Here is a 12,505-nt window from a genome sequence, read left to right on the forward strand (position 1 = left end):
GACTTAACATAATAAAGATAATAATTCTCCCTAAATTCATTAAACTCAATCCAACAAAAAAATCCCAGCAGAATTTTTTTATAGACCTAGATAAGATATTCTAAAGTTAATAAATAAAGGCAAAAAATAGCTAGCACAATCTTGAAAAAGAGGAATGAAATGGAAGGAATTATAGTACCCATTTAAAAGTTAAAGTAACCCAGACAATGTGCTATTGGTGAACATTTAGATACAGAGATCAATGAAATAGGATAGAGAATCCAGATATTGGTCCACAGAAAAATGGAGACTTGATTTTTGACATTTGTTCAATGGAGGAGGGATAATATTTCCAACAGATGATATTGAAATAATTCTACATCCATATGTCAAAAAAATGAACTTCATTTAACTTCATGCCTTATTTTTTTAAATTAAGTCAAGTGGATTATAGAGACAACATTAAAAACTTTTGTGTATCAAAGGACACTATCAAGACAACCCACAGAATGAGGGAAAATATTTGTAAATCATACACTTGATAGGGGATTAATATCCAAAAGATATAAAGAACTCCTACAACTCAACAATAAAAAAATCAACCCAGTTTAAAAGTGGGCAAAGGGCTTAACTAGACATCTCTCCAAAAAGATATACAGATGGCCAGTAAGCACATGAAAAGATGCTCAATATTACTCGTCATTAGGGAAATGTAAACCAAAGCCACACTGAGATACCACTTCACATTAATTAGGATGGCTATTTTTTTAATGGAAAATAACAAGTGTTGGTGAGAATGTGGAGAAATTAGAACCCTGTGCATTGTTGCTGCAAATGTAAAATGGTGCAGCTGCTGTGGAAAACAATTGAAATGGTTAATTTTATGTTATGTGAATTTAAAAATCAATAAAAATGATACATCATCAAAATAAAAACCTTCACTCTATGAAAGACACTATTAAGAAAATGAAAAGATAAACCACAGACAGGGAGAACTTATTTACACAGCATATATGTGGTAATGACTTGTTTCTAGAATATGTAAGGAACTGAACTCAGTAAGAAGAAAAACAAGCCAAATGGGCAAAACAGACATTTCACCCAAGAAGATATATGAATGTCTAATATGCAAATGAAAGATGCTGAATATCATTGGTCAATTTAGAAGAGTAAATTAAAACCACATTGAGGGACTTCCCTGGTGGTCCAGTGGTAAAGAATCCGCCTTGCAATGCAGGGGACACGGGTTCGATCCCTGGTCAGGGAACAAAGATCCCACATGCCTCGGGGCAACTAACCCCGTGCGCCACAACTACTGAGCTTGTGTGTCTCAACTAGAGAGAAGCCCGTGTCCCGCAACGAAGAGCCCCGTGCACCACAATGAAGGTCCTGCGTGCTGCAACTAAGCCCTGATGCAGCCAAAAAAACCCCCAAAAAACCCCCCAAAAAAACAACAAAAAAACCCCCCCAAAACAAAAAAGAAAACCACATTGAGATACCATTATATACCCATTCAAATCACTATAATTAAAAGAACTCTAGGGATTAAGCCAAGTATCAAGTACGTCTATTTCTAACACACACCAGGGACAAGGGAAATGACCACAGGGTAGTACAAACCTCAGTGGACCTACTGCAAACTGGACATTGGGTAGAACTCCATTTAATGCCATTTACTCCCTTGCCTTACATGCTCCTGTCCTAACAAGGGGCCATGATTACTCTTTGGGTCTCAGGTTATCAAAGTCAACTGGGAGTCTATGGGCAAATAACCTCCAAATGTTTACATATTTCCTGAGGCTCAATTACCCAAGTTAATAGCCTTAGGTCCCATTTGGGAGAAGGCCAGAAGGAATCATTACCATGTTCAGTTGCCATGTGTCACCGGGTCCTTCCTCCTGGAGTTCCAGCCTCTTATTTATTTATTTATTTTTTGCTTTTATTTTTTGGCCGTGCTGAGCGGCTTTCAGGGTCTTAGTTCCCCCACCAGGGATTGAACCCGGGCCACGGCAGTGAAAGCACCGAGTCCTGACCACTGGACCACCAGGGAATTCCTGCCAGCCTCTTCTTTAGTCAATGGATTCTGGGCTGGAAAACTGGCTCAGTGTAGAAATAGGTAAGGGGGTGTGGCTTCATCATCATCATCATCATCATCATCGTCCTTGATTTCTTTTTTATTTTTACTTTTTGGCCACACCACAGCGCATGCGGGATCTTTGCTCCCTGACTAGGGATCGAAGCAGTGGAAGCGCGGATCCTCAACCGCAGGACCGCCAGAGAAGTCCCATCATTGATTTCTTTTGATGGTTCAATTTGAATAGCTCTCTTGCTGGCTAAGCAACTATTTTGCCTGTGGTTATGCCAAGATGTTTCTATCACCATCTCCGTAACTCCCTTCTGCTCCGACCCATTGTCCGCTGCCACTTCAACATTGCTGCTTGCTGTGATAATTGCAAGCCCCTGGCTTCAAGTAGGTAAGCGCTGCCACCTGTTCTCTATTGCTTTGTAGTCTTACCTGGCCCATTGTTGAGTGAGCCCTTGCAGAGGAGGAAACACTACACTTTTACCCAATTACTACTACTGCTCCGGAAACCTGTAAGTGTTAAAAGGGACCCCTTGGAGGCCTCCAAGAGGGTTGGGCAGGGGGTTGCCTTTCCATTTGGTGTTGATGCACTGCCCCCAGGTGGCCACATCTTGAATTTCATCCTTGTTTGTTCTTGAACGCCGGCAGGCTTTCCAGATTCTGTCCCTGTCATGGAGACCCTCCAACCTCACCCTGCTGGGAGGCACACCCCCGCCCGCCAGCGTGACCCCGGGCAGGTTACTTAACACTTCCGGGTCTGGGTTAGGTCCTTTCTAAAATGGGGTAATGATCGTGAATTAAATGAAAGGATGAAATACTACAACTATATCCCTGGATCAAACTAAGGGCCCAATAAACATTAGCTACGGTGCCGGCAAGCTCAGTTCCTTTCTCTCTAAGGGAGGCACCTTTGCTGCAACGCGTGAGGTCCAAGTCACCTGCAAATGTTCAGAATCCATAGTCAATACAAGGCCACCCCCTTTTCAAGGCTCCTTGAAAAACGCTCAGCTTGGTTCTTGCTGGCTTGACTCCGACCACAGTTGAATAAAAGGTTAAAAGTTGCTGAGATGATGGGCAGCTTGGGCCCAGATCCCTGATTCTGAGATGGTCTGTTCAGAAGTCTCTCACCAGGCAATGCCCTCCTGCTCTTAAAGCTGGAAGGACAGACTTCTCCATGGCTGGGGTCATGGAAGTATGGATTGGCCCCCAACCTCTCCTCCCTGCACCCGTTGTTGGAGTCTTCTTGGTGTGAGACTGCCAGGTGATTTCACAGACGTGACATCTGCTCATTGACACAGCTGGTCTGGGAGGAAGCTATTGAGCGTCTGGGTCTCAGAGCAGGAGAGTCAGGCTTGGAGGAAGGGAACTGTGAAATCCCAACCTCACCCGACGCTGAGCTTCATTCCCCGATCTGGCATTTCCCGGGCCTCCCTGCCTCTTTGTCAGCATGGAGCCCGTTCATGATGGCTGATCACCAGCCTCGAAGATCAAGAATGGGAACCCTGCCACCACCTCCATCCCTCCCATCACTGCTGAAGTGATCCCTTCGACCACAAACAAGCGAAACTTTTCAGGATCTGCTGCCTCTACTTCACAGGAATTAGCCAAGCTTGTCCATCTCGAGGACAGAAGAGGCAGCTGGAAGGTCAGGGTGGCAACTGAAGGCCTAGGTGACATGCCATGACCTCCATGTTCCTAATGGGTGATGACCTCCAGCCTTTGGAAACTGCAGGGGCAATTTTGGAGGCAATATTCAAATATAGCATGAAAGCTACCAGTTTAATTTCTAATTTGGAGAAAGACATGTATGTGTATTCCTAGGCCAGTGTTTCTAAGTTATTAAGTGGCTTTAAGTGTCCTACCCCAAATTTTCCCAAGGATGACTGTCTAACTGTCCCCAGAGAGACTTTTCTGAGTTGACTCTGAATTTGTTGTGATAAAGATTAAGGCAGAAATTTCGAGGAGGTCAGAGAAGAACGAATCACACCCCCACCTCCTCTCTTGTCTTTAGCAGAAGATGGTATTTAAGGCGGGGTTTCGGGGCCATTTCGGCGAGTTACTCAGTTTTCCTGGGCCCCTTCCATGTATACATGTTATTAAAGTTTTGTTTGATTTTCTGTTAAAAAATTTTTTTTTTAATTAATTAATTTATTTTTGGCCGTGTTGGGTCTTCGTTGCTGTGTGCGGGCTTTCTCTAGCTGCGGCGAGCGGGGGCTACTCTTCGTTGCAGTGCGCGGGCTTCTCATTGCAGTGGCTTCTCTTGTTGCAGAGCATGGTCTCTAGGAGTGCGGGCTTCAGTAGTTGTGGCACGTGGGCTCAGTAGTTGTGGCTCGCGGGCTCTAGAGCACAGGCTCAGTAGTTGCGGCTCACGGGCTTAGTTGCTCCGCGGCATGTGGGATCTTCCCAGACCAGGGCTCGAACCCATGTCCCCTGCATTGGCAGGCAGATTCTTAACCACTGTGCCACCAGGGAAGCCCTCATGTATAAATTTTTGTGTGAACAAATTTTTTTTTTAATACACAGATATGTAGTTTATTTTTTCCCTTACTCATAATTAGTTCTTAAAAATGTTAAGAGTTCAGAAGCCCAGATTTAGCTATGGTTCTATAGGATGTACTGGGAGCCAGAGTATAGATATTGGTTGAAGAGAACATCATGATACAATCTGGATAAGAATAGGTAAATATTTTTTTCTGATAGTAGAAAATTAGTTCCTCTGATAACTGCCATATCAATTGACCTCAAGCCCAACTCTGCTGAAACAGTATAAGACCACAAAATAGCAGATTAAATACTGTTTTCTTAAAGATTCTGCTTGGAACTACTAAAACCCAGAGGGAAAATATATTTCATTGGGATTAATGGATAATGTCTATTGAATGCAAAAAGTTAAAACTATATTATGTCTACAGTTGTGACCACTTTAGCCAAGAGAGGATGTAATTTTATTTATAGATTCTTGCTTTGAACTGCATTTAACTTTCTCAAAAGTATCTTTGGGCAATAAAACTTTCTGTGATTTTCTAAAAATAATTTTATTTTTGGTTCTGGCTTTAAGTAAGAAAGGTTATAACATTTAAATTTTTTATAGAACTAAGAACTAATGTGATAATATAATAAGGCTTAGAGAAGTAAAGTTATAGTCTATTAGAAAATGGCAAATATGCTTTAAGAAAACATTTTAACATTTACATTTTTTACACTCAAGATCAGATTTTTTATTGAAATAATTATAATGCCAACTCATTTTAAAAATTGATTTTTAAACTTGAAATTTATTGGCACAATTTTTTTATTGTCTACATGTTACTGCTTTATTTTTATCAGGTTTTTGAAAAAAATTTTTATTGGAGCATAGTTGATTTAAAATGTGTGCAAATAACTCAATTTCGTTTCTTTTTATGGCAGAGTAATATTCCATTGTATATATGTGTCACATCTTTTTTCAAAAAATATGTTAATTACAGCTGTATTTATTTCTTTTTGAGTCTTACTTTTATTTTTTATTTTTATTTTTTAACATCTTTATTGGAGTATAATTGCTTTACGATGGTGTGCTAGTCTCTGCTCTAAAACAAAGTGCATCAGCTATACACACACATACATCCCCATATCTCCTCCCTCCTGCACCTCCCACCCACCCTCCCCATCCCACCCCTCTAGGTGGTCACAAAGCACCGAGCTGATCTCCCTGTGCTATGCTGCTGCTTCCCACTAGCTATCTATTTTACATTTGGTAGTGTATATATGAACAAATGTTTTTAATTCTCTTGGGTATATACCTAGGAGTGGAATTGTTGGGTCATATGGTAACTCTATGCTTAATTCTTTTGGGAACTGCCAAGCTCTTTCCCACAGCAGCTGAGTATTTTATATTGGTGTGTACCTTTCAAATCATAAAAGCCACTCTTGGGACTTCCCTGGTGGCGTAGTGGTTAAGAATCCGCCTGCCAATGCAGGGCACACGGGTTCGAGCCCTGGTCCGGGAAGATCCCACATGCCACGGAGCAACTAAGCCTGTGCACCTCAACTACGGAACCTGCGCTCTAGAGCCCGTGAGCCACAACTACTGAGCCCGAGTGCCACAACTACTGAAGCCCGTGTGCCTAGAGCCCGTGCTCTGCAACAAGAAAAGCCACTGCAATGAGAAACCCACACACCGCAAGGAAGAGTAGCCCCCACTTGCCACAACTAGAGGAAGCCCGTGTGCAGCAACGAAGACCCAACGTAGCCAAACAGAAATATAAATAAATAAATAAATAAATTTATTTAAAAAAAAAACCAAAAAACCACTCTTAACAGAACCTGGCCCACAATAGTCATCCTTTCATCCATAGATATTTATGGAGCACCTACTATGTGCCAGAAACATTGTTGTAGACATAGGAAAATAGTGGTGAATAATAGAAAGTTGGAATTTATGTGTGTGTATGTTTATGTATGTGCATATGTGTATGTGTGTATGTGTATATGTATGTGTGTATGCATGTGTATGTATATGTGTGTATGTGTTTATGTACGTGTATGTATGTGTGTATGAATGTGTGTGTTTATGTGTATGTGTTTATATGAATATGTGTGTGTATGTGTGTGTTTATATGAATATGTGTGTGTATGTGTGTGTGTTTATGTATATGTATGTGTTTATATGAATATGTGTCTGTGTGTATGAATGTGTGTATGTGTGTATGTTTGCATGTGTATGTGTTTATGTATATGTGTTTATATGAATATGCGTATGTGTGTGTGTTTATGCATATGTATGTGTTTATATGAATATGTGTCTGTGTGTATGAATGTGTGTATGTGTGTATGTTTGCATGTGTATGTGTTTATGTATATGTGTTTATATGAATATGTGTGTGTGTATGTATGTGTGTGTGAGGGGGAGTCAGATAGTGATAGGAGTGTGGGGAAACACTGAAACAGGGAAGGGGACTGGGGAAGTCTGGATGGGTGGGATCGCGGTTTTTAACTGAAAGGTCAGGGAAGGCCTCACTAACAAGGAGGAGGAGGTGAGGGAATGTGGACCTTCCAAGAAAAGGGAAGCACGAAGGCAACAGTCCCAAAGCTGCGGTGAGCCCGAGGACAGTGAGGCGGCCAGCGAGGCTGGGGTGGGGGAATAAAGAGAGTAGCGGGGGGTGAGCACAGAGAAGTAACAAGAATTGCATCCTGCAGGGCCCTGGGGCCAAGATGAGAACTCTGGCCTTCACCCTGAGAGAGAAGAGAGTCACTGGAAGGACCTGAGGCATGTGGTGACCGCATCTTCCTTGGGTTCTAACAAGATGGCCCAGCTGCTGCGTTGAGGACAGATCCCGAGGAGACAGGGATGCTGGTCAGGAGACCATGGCGATGGTCCTGGCGGGAGATGGTGGTGATCTGGGCCCGGGCAGCCATGGAGATGGTGAGGAAGGGTCCGTTCCTGGACAAGTTGTGAAATTAAAGCCAACGGAGTTTGCTGATTAAATGGATGTGAAGTGAGAGGAAAAGAGTAGAAATGATCCCAACAGATTTTGCCCTAAGCAACTGAAAAGAAAGCAGACTGTTATTCACTGTGCTGGGGACAGTGCTACTTTGCTCCCTGTGGAACCCGAGTGCCTGAACAGTGCCTGGCACGTAGGAGGGCTCAACAAATTGAGGAAATGGAAAGGTGGCAGGGTCCTCAGTAAGACCTCGGTCCACCTCTAGTCTTTAGACCTGCAGTCACCTGACCTGGGGTGATACGTCCCTCCCCCTGATCTTTTCAGATAAAGAATCTTGAGTTTTTGTGATTTTTCACTAGGTCACTGAGCCTCATGGAGATGGTTGCCAGAATCTCTTAGAAGTGTTGGAAGGAGGGCAGGCTAATTGAATCAATGTACTGCCTTTGTAGAAGCCTCTGGAGTTTGCTCCCAGGCGAATCTCGTGCTGTTCTCTGCTGTCTGATCTACCACCTACCATTTATTGAATGGTTACCTTGTACCAGGCACTGATGGAGCACTTTATTTAATACTATTATTAGTTTCACTTAATAGTGAGGAAATATGCAAACTGTTTAATTAAGGTTAATTATCTCAACCAAGATCACACATCTAGTAAGTGGTAGATCCCGGACTGAAACCCACGTCTGTGCTTGTACCCCCTGCACTTCATCTTCTTCCTGTTCTGGGTGGATGTTCACCTGTCAGGAGTGTTTCCGGGGAACCCCTGCATTCAGACGGCGGTCGAACCTTTCCAACCCTGAACTTTAATCCCAGAGATCCATTCTCCAGGTTTTCCCAAAATTTCACCTTTAACTCAACTTGATTTCAAACCGCATCCGCCGCTCTTGATTCGAAAGCACGCCGTCTTTTAATCTGTGCTGTGAATTTCAAATTCTAACCTTTGATCAAGGAACAACATCATCTTCCCTCCCCCTCCCTTGGGGTGAGCGAATCAGTAATCCAGGGAATCCTGCAAATTTCAGACTCTTGGCCAACGATTGCCCGGGACCTGAGGACTTGTCTACTAGTCTAGGCATATCTGGATACTTTTAAGGTGGGAGAGGGAACCTTCAGGTGATAAGCTGAACCCTAATTTCTAATGCTCAACATTCATATCCATTCTTACCATTCATTGTAATCTTTCCAACACTTCTCCTCACCAATCTTATTCCATTCTTTCTCCTGACTACCATCTGTTATGGCAGTTACAGAATTTATAAACATGTAAAAGCTGAGCATTTTCCAAATTCTTCATCAAATACTGCCCTAAATTCTAGGTGAAATGCCCCATAACAATATCTAACTTACAGCAGCATAATAAATTGTGAAAAGCAATCTTTGTTGCATTCTTTAAGAAATCTTAGCCAATCCTTGGCTGCCTGGAAGGCAATTTGAAATAGGGCAGTGTGATAAAAATGTCTGGCACCAGGGCCACTGGACAAGCACCTGAAAGTCTACATGGTGGGTTTTGGTTTAATCAGATGGACCTGTTTGGTGCTCTGTAACCAAAGAATGGTGAGAACTTGGGGGAAAAAAACACTACAAAGAATTGAAAGACTTGTTGAAATATACTAAAATTGGTTTTAAAAGATACACTCCATCTTCCCTCCCAGAGACCACCCCAGGCTCATTAGTCTCAACCCTTAGAGCCCTAGGCTAACGTGAAAGGCTCTTGTTCAGGGAGATGCCAAAAATTTTATGATTTTCACCAATCACTTTTAACCCACTTTTGTTCATTGGAGGCATTTGGCTGTTCAAAAAGGGAAAAACCAGCAACAAGCAAAAAGCTAACAGGGACTCTGAAGAGGGAAAAAAAAATTGATGAGGATCAAGCTTTGTCCCTTCTCAGGTCCTGGGTGGGTAGGACTCATGTTGTGCTGAAGAAGTTCTGGGGGCTCCTTCCCAATTCCCTCTCTGTAGTCTTGCTTGTCCTGTGAGGCTGTGAGTAGGGTAAGTATTCCAAAGTCCTTGTCTGGACCGAGCAGGGGCCACACCTTCACCTCTCCGGCTCAGCAGCCTTCGTGTTCATCCCAAGTGCCATCAGCAATGGGTCTTAGGGTAACCTGGGTGGGTCCTGAAAATTCTGTAGGCAAACGGAGCTAAAACTTCTACATGTCACTAGGAGCACTAACGGAACACACACACAGATGGAAGACAGAGGAAATGGAGGAAGCAGAGAGGGACAAGAGGAAGCAGATATTCATGGGGCATTTAAAACTACAGAAAATTCCCTGTAGAACAGCTAAGACACTGGTACCACAGTGTCTATTGAGCATTACTTAAAGATGTAATCAACACAGCCACTGACGCTCCACATGAATGAAATGGAAAGTGATGTGTGTAACACAAAGTTTGTTTATATATGTACCCCAAAATATATTCAAATCAGACCACACAGATAAACTGGGTGGCTAAGTGATGATGTTATAAAAGATAATCCATGTAAGGAGTCAGTGTAAATTAGTCTGGGCGCCTGTGACAATGTAATTCACTTAAAAATACTGCTGTATAGTCAGTGGGATATTTTTCAAGGTAAGCTTTAAATCAGACTGGTCAGTGAACAAGGTGGCTGTCATCCAATCTGCTTGCACTCCAGTGACAAGCTCTTTTGCAATGCAGCAGATTTTAATTAGGATGCTGCGTATCCAAAAATGGGTTTTTTATTGGTGAAACTAGTGTCTTGTCATCACGAGAGGCTCTCACAGACAAAATTAAAGGCATTCCAGACTGGGCAGAGTAGCTTATGCAGGATGTAAGAATCCATGAAATCTTCAGCCAGTAGAGACCGTGGCTGAGGCCTGCTTCCTAGTTGGCCTGGCGCACTTGCTGATTTAGGAGTATTACAAAATCTTACCTTAAGAATATTGTTGCTTCTACCTCAAGTGTTTAAACCTTTTATACAGGGTGTGGTCAGAAGATCTAAAAGGAGAGAACTGGGACTTCATGCAGCTTACAGAATAGGATGTCCCAACGGTTTTTGTGCCGGCTTTGCTAAAAGATCAAATTCGGATTGATGTTTTATGTGTAAGGCGGGATTCTAAACATGTGCACTCCAGTCTGACAGCAAGATGTAAAGAAGTAGCTCACTCACCAGATCAGACTGGTCACCCTATCTACCAAATGCAACAGGCTTGGTGACCTTTGAAAACACTCCCAATTGGGTGAGGGTGAAAGGCTCTTCTAGGAGTCACTTCTGATGAATTCTCTTACGGGGGGAATGTCTGTGAAAACCACAAGCTGTAAGCAATGCTTAGGCTTGGACTAAAGCTCTGTACCTACTGAGAGCTCAAAAAGTATATATGAATGAGAGATCAGGGGTGATGGTGGTTTATGGAGACAGAGGAGCCAACAAACCACAGGCCACACCCACTGTCTACAAAGGAAACAAAGTACAGACTAGGTTCTTGGTGGTTCCTAAAGTATTAGTGAAGACCTCAGAGTCTAAAACTCATCGGTCTAGGTCTGAGGAGAGCAACCTCAGGAGAGTATGCGCACGTGTGGCCCGCAGGGTTTCAGGTCACATGTGCACATCAACATCTGTGCACAATCTGCATACCAAGGACAGCTATCAGGGACACAAAGTCATACTGAAGGGCTTCTTTTTAATTGAACCATCTCTTTTACTAGTTGCTGTAAAGTTCCACTGACTTTATAAAACCTGAGAACTTGAGGGAAGCATCATGGTTTGTACTTTGAGGAGGCTAGCCAAGGCACTACCCACCCGATAGCAACTGACTAAAATGTCATGTGGATCGTAGGTTCTGGACCAGCCTCTCTGAGAGATGAATAATCTTTCATACTTGAATCTGCTAACCAAGTTAGCAAGGCTTGCTGAAGGGTTCCTTAAATAAGGAACTTCCCAAGCTCATATATTTATTTACAGAACAATTATTTGACAGAGATGGGTTGAAAACTAGAAGAACCAACAGTACTCATCAGAAACAAAGACAAAGCATTTAAGCATGGTTGAAGCCGACGGCACAGGAATTATATTTTTACACTATTCTGAAAAACAAAGTAACCTAAATTTGGCTTTGTAATACTGTGATGAATTTATTCAGATTAAGGCCATGTTTAAAGCCACAGAATTTCACAACATTGTCACAAATGACCAGAAAGTCTGCAAATTCCCTGGCGGTCCAGTGGTTAGGACTTGGCACTTTCACTGCCAGGGCTCAGGTTCAGTCCCTGTTTGGGGAACTAAGATCCCATAAGCTGTGCAGCATGCCCCCCCAAACCAATAAAATAAAATAAGCATGGAAAAGCAGGACCTTTATGCCAGACATCACAACTTTAGCATATAATTCTGGGAAAATTTCATACATAGCATTTTACTTATTACTGCACATGAAATCAATTTTGCATGTGCCTCCAAAAAAGGGAGAAACAGCAGACCTCGCATATGTGAACACTGATGTGGGGCTTTTTGCTACAAAACTGATACATTTGTTAAAGAGCTTTTAGCACCCACTTGGATAGCTTTTTACACACTGCTGTTTCACAGGGCTGTGCTAACCATCAGACTCCAGTTACAGTAGACTTTCCTATTTTTTACCACTTTCAGTGCCAGGGACCTCATTCAGAAGAGCCCTTTTCACCGACCACCTCCTTCCACTATCTTTCCTCTTGACCACCTTTCCTTACGTGGCCCTAAACAGAGCTATGAGTTACTGAAGTCTGTGATGCTCCCAAGAGCCATGGAGTAAAATACACAAGGCAAATGGAATACCTGCTGTGAGGGGCCGTCAAGAGAACCCTTTAAACTCCTTACCTGTTTTTTGTTTTTAACTGTGGCCCACAGACCAGAAAAAATACAACAGGCTTAGTATTATAAACTTTCTTTGTACGTTATCGAAATTCAAATTGAATGGGATGGATGGATTTTTGTGTTGCTTCTGTTAATTCTAATGACATAATCCGCTATCCTAAACTACATTTCTTTGTGGGTCATAGGGAGAGGGACCTTCTCTTCTATTGCCCG

Source organism: Balaenoptera ricei, chromosome 13 (assembly GCF_028023285.1).
Source record: "Balaenoptera ricei isolate mBalRic1 chromosome 13, mBalRic1.hap2, whole genome shotgun sequence".
Taxonomy (NCBI): Eukaryota; Metazoa; Chordata; class Mammalia; order Artiodactyla; family Balaenopteridae; genus Balaenoptera; species Balaenoptera ricei.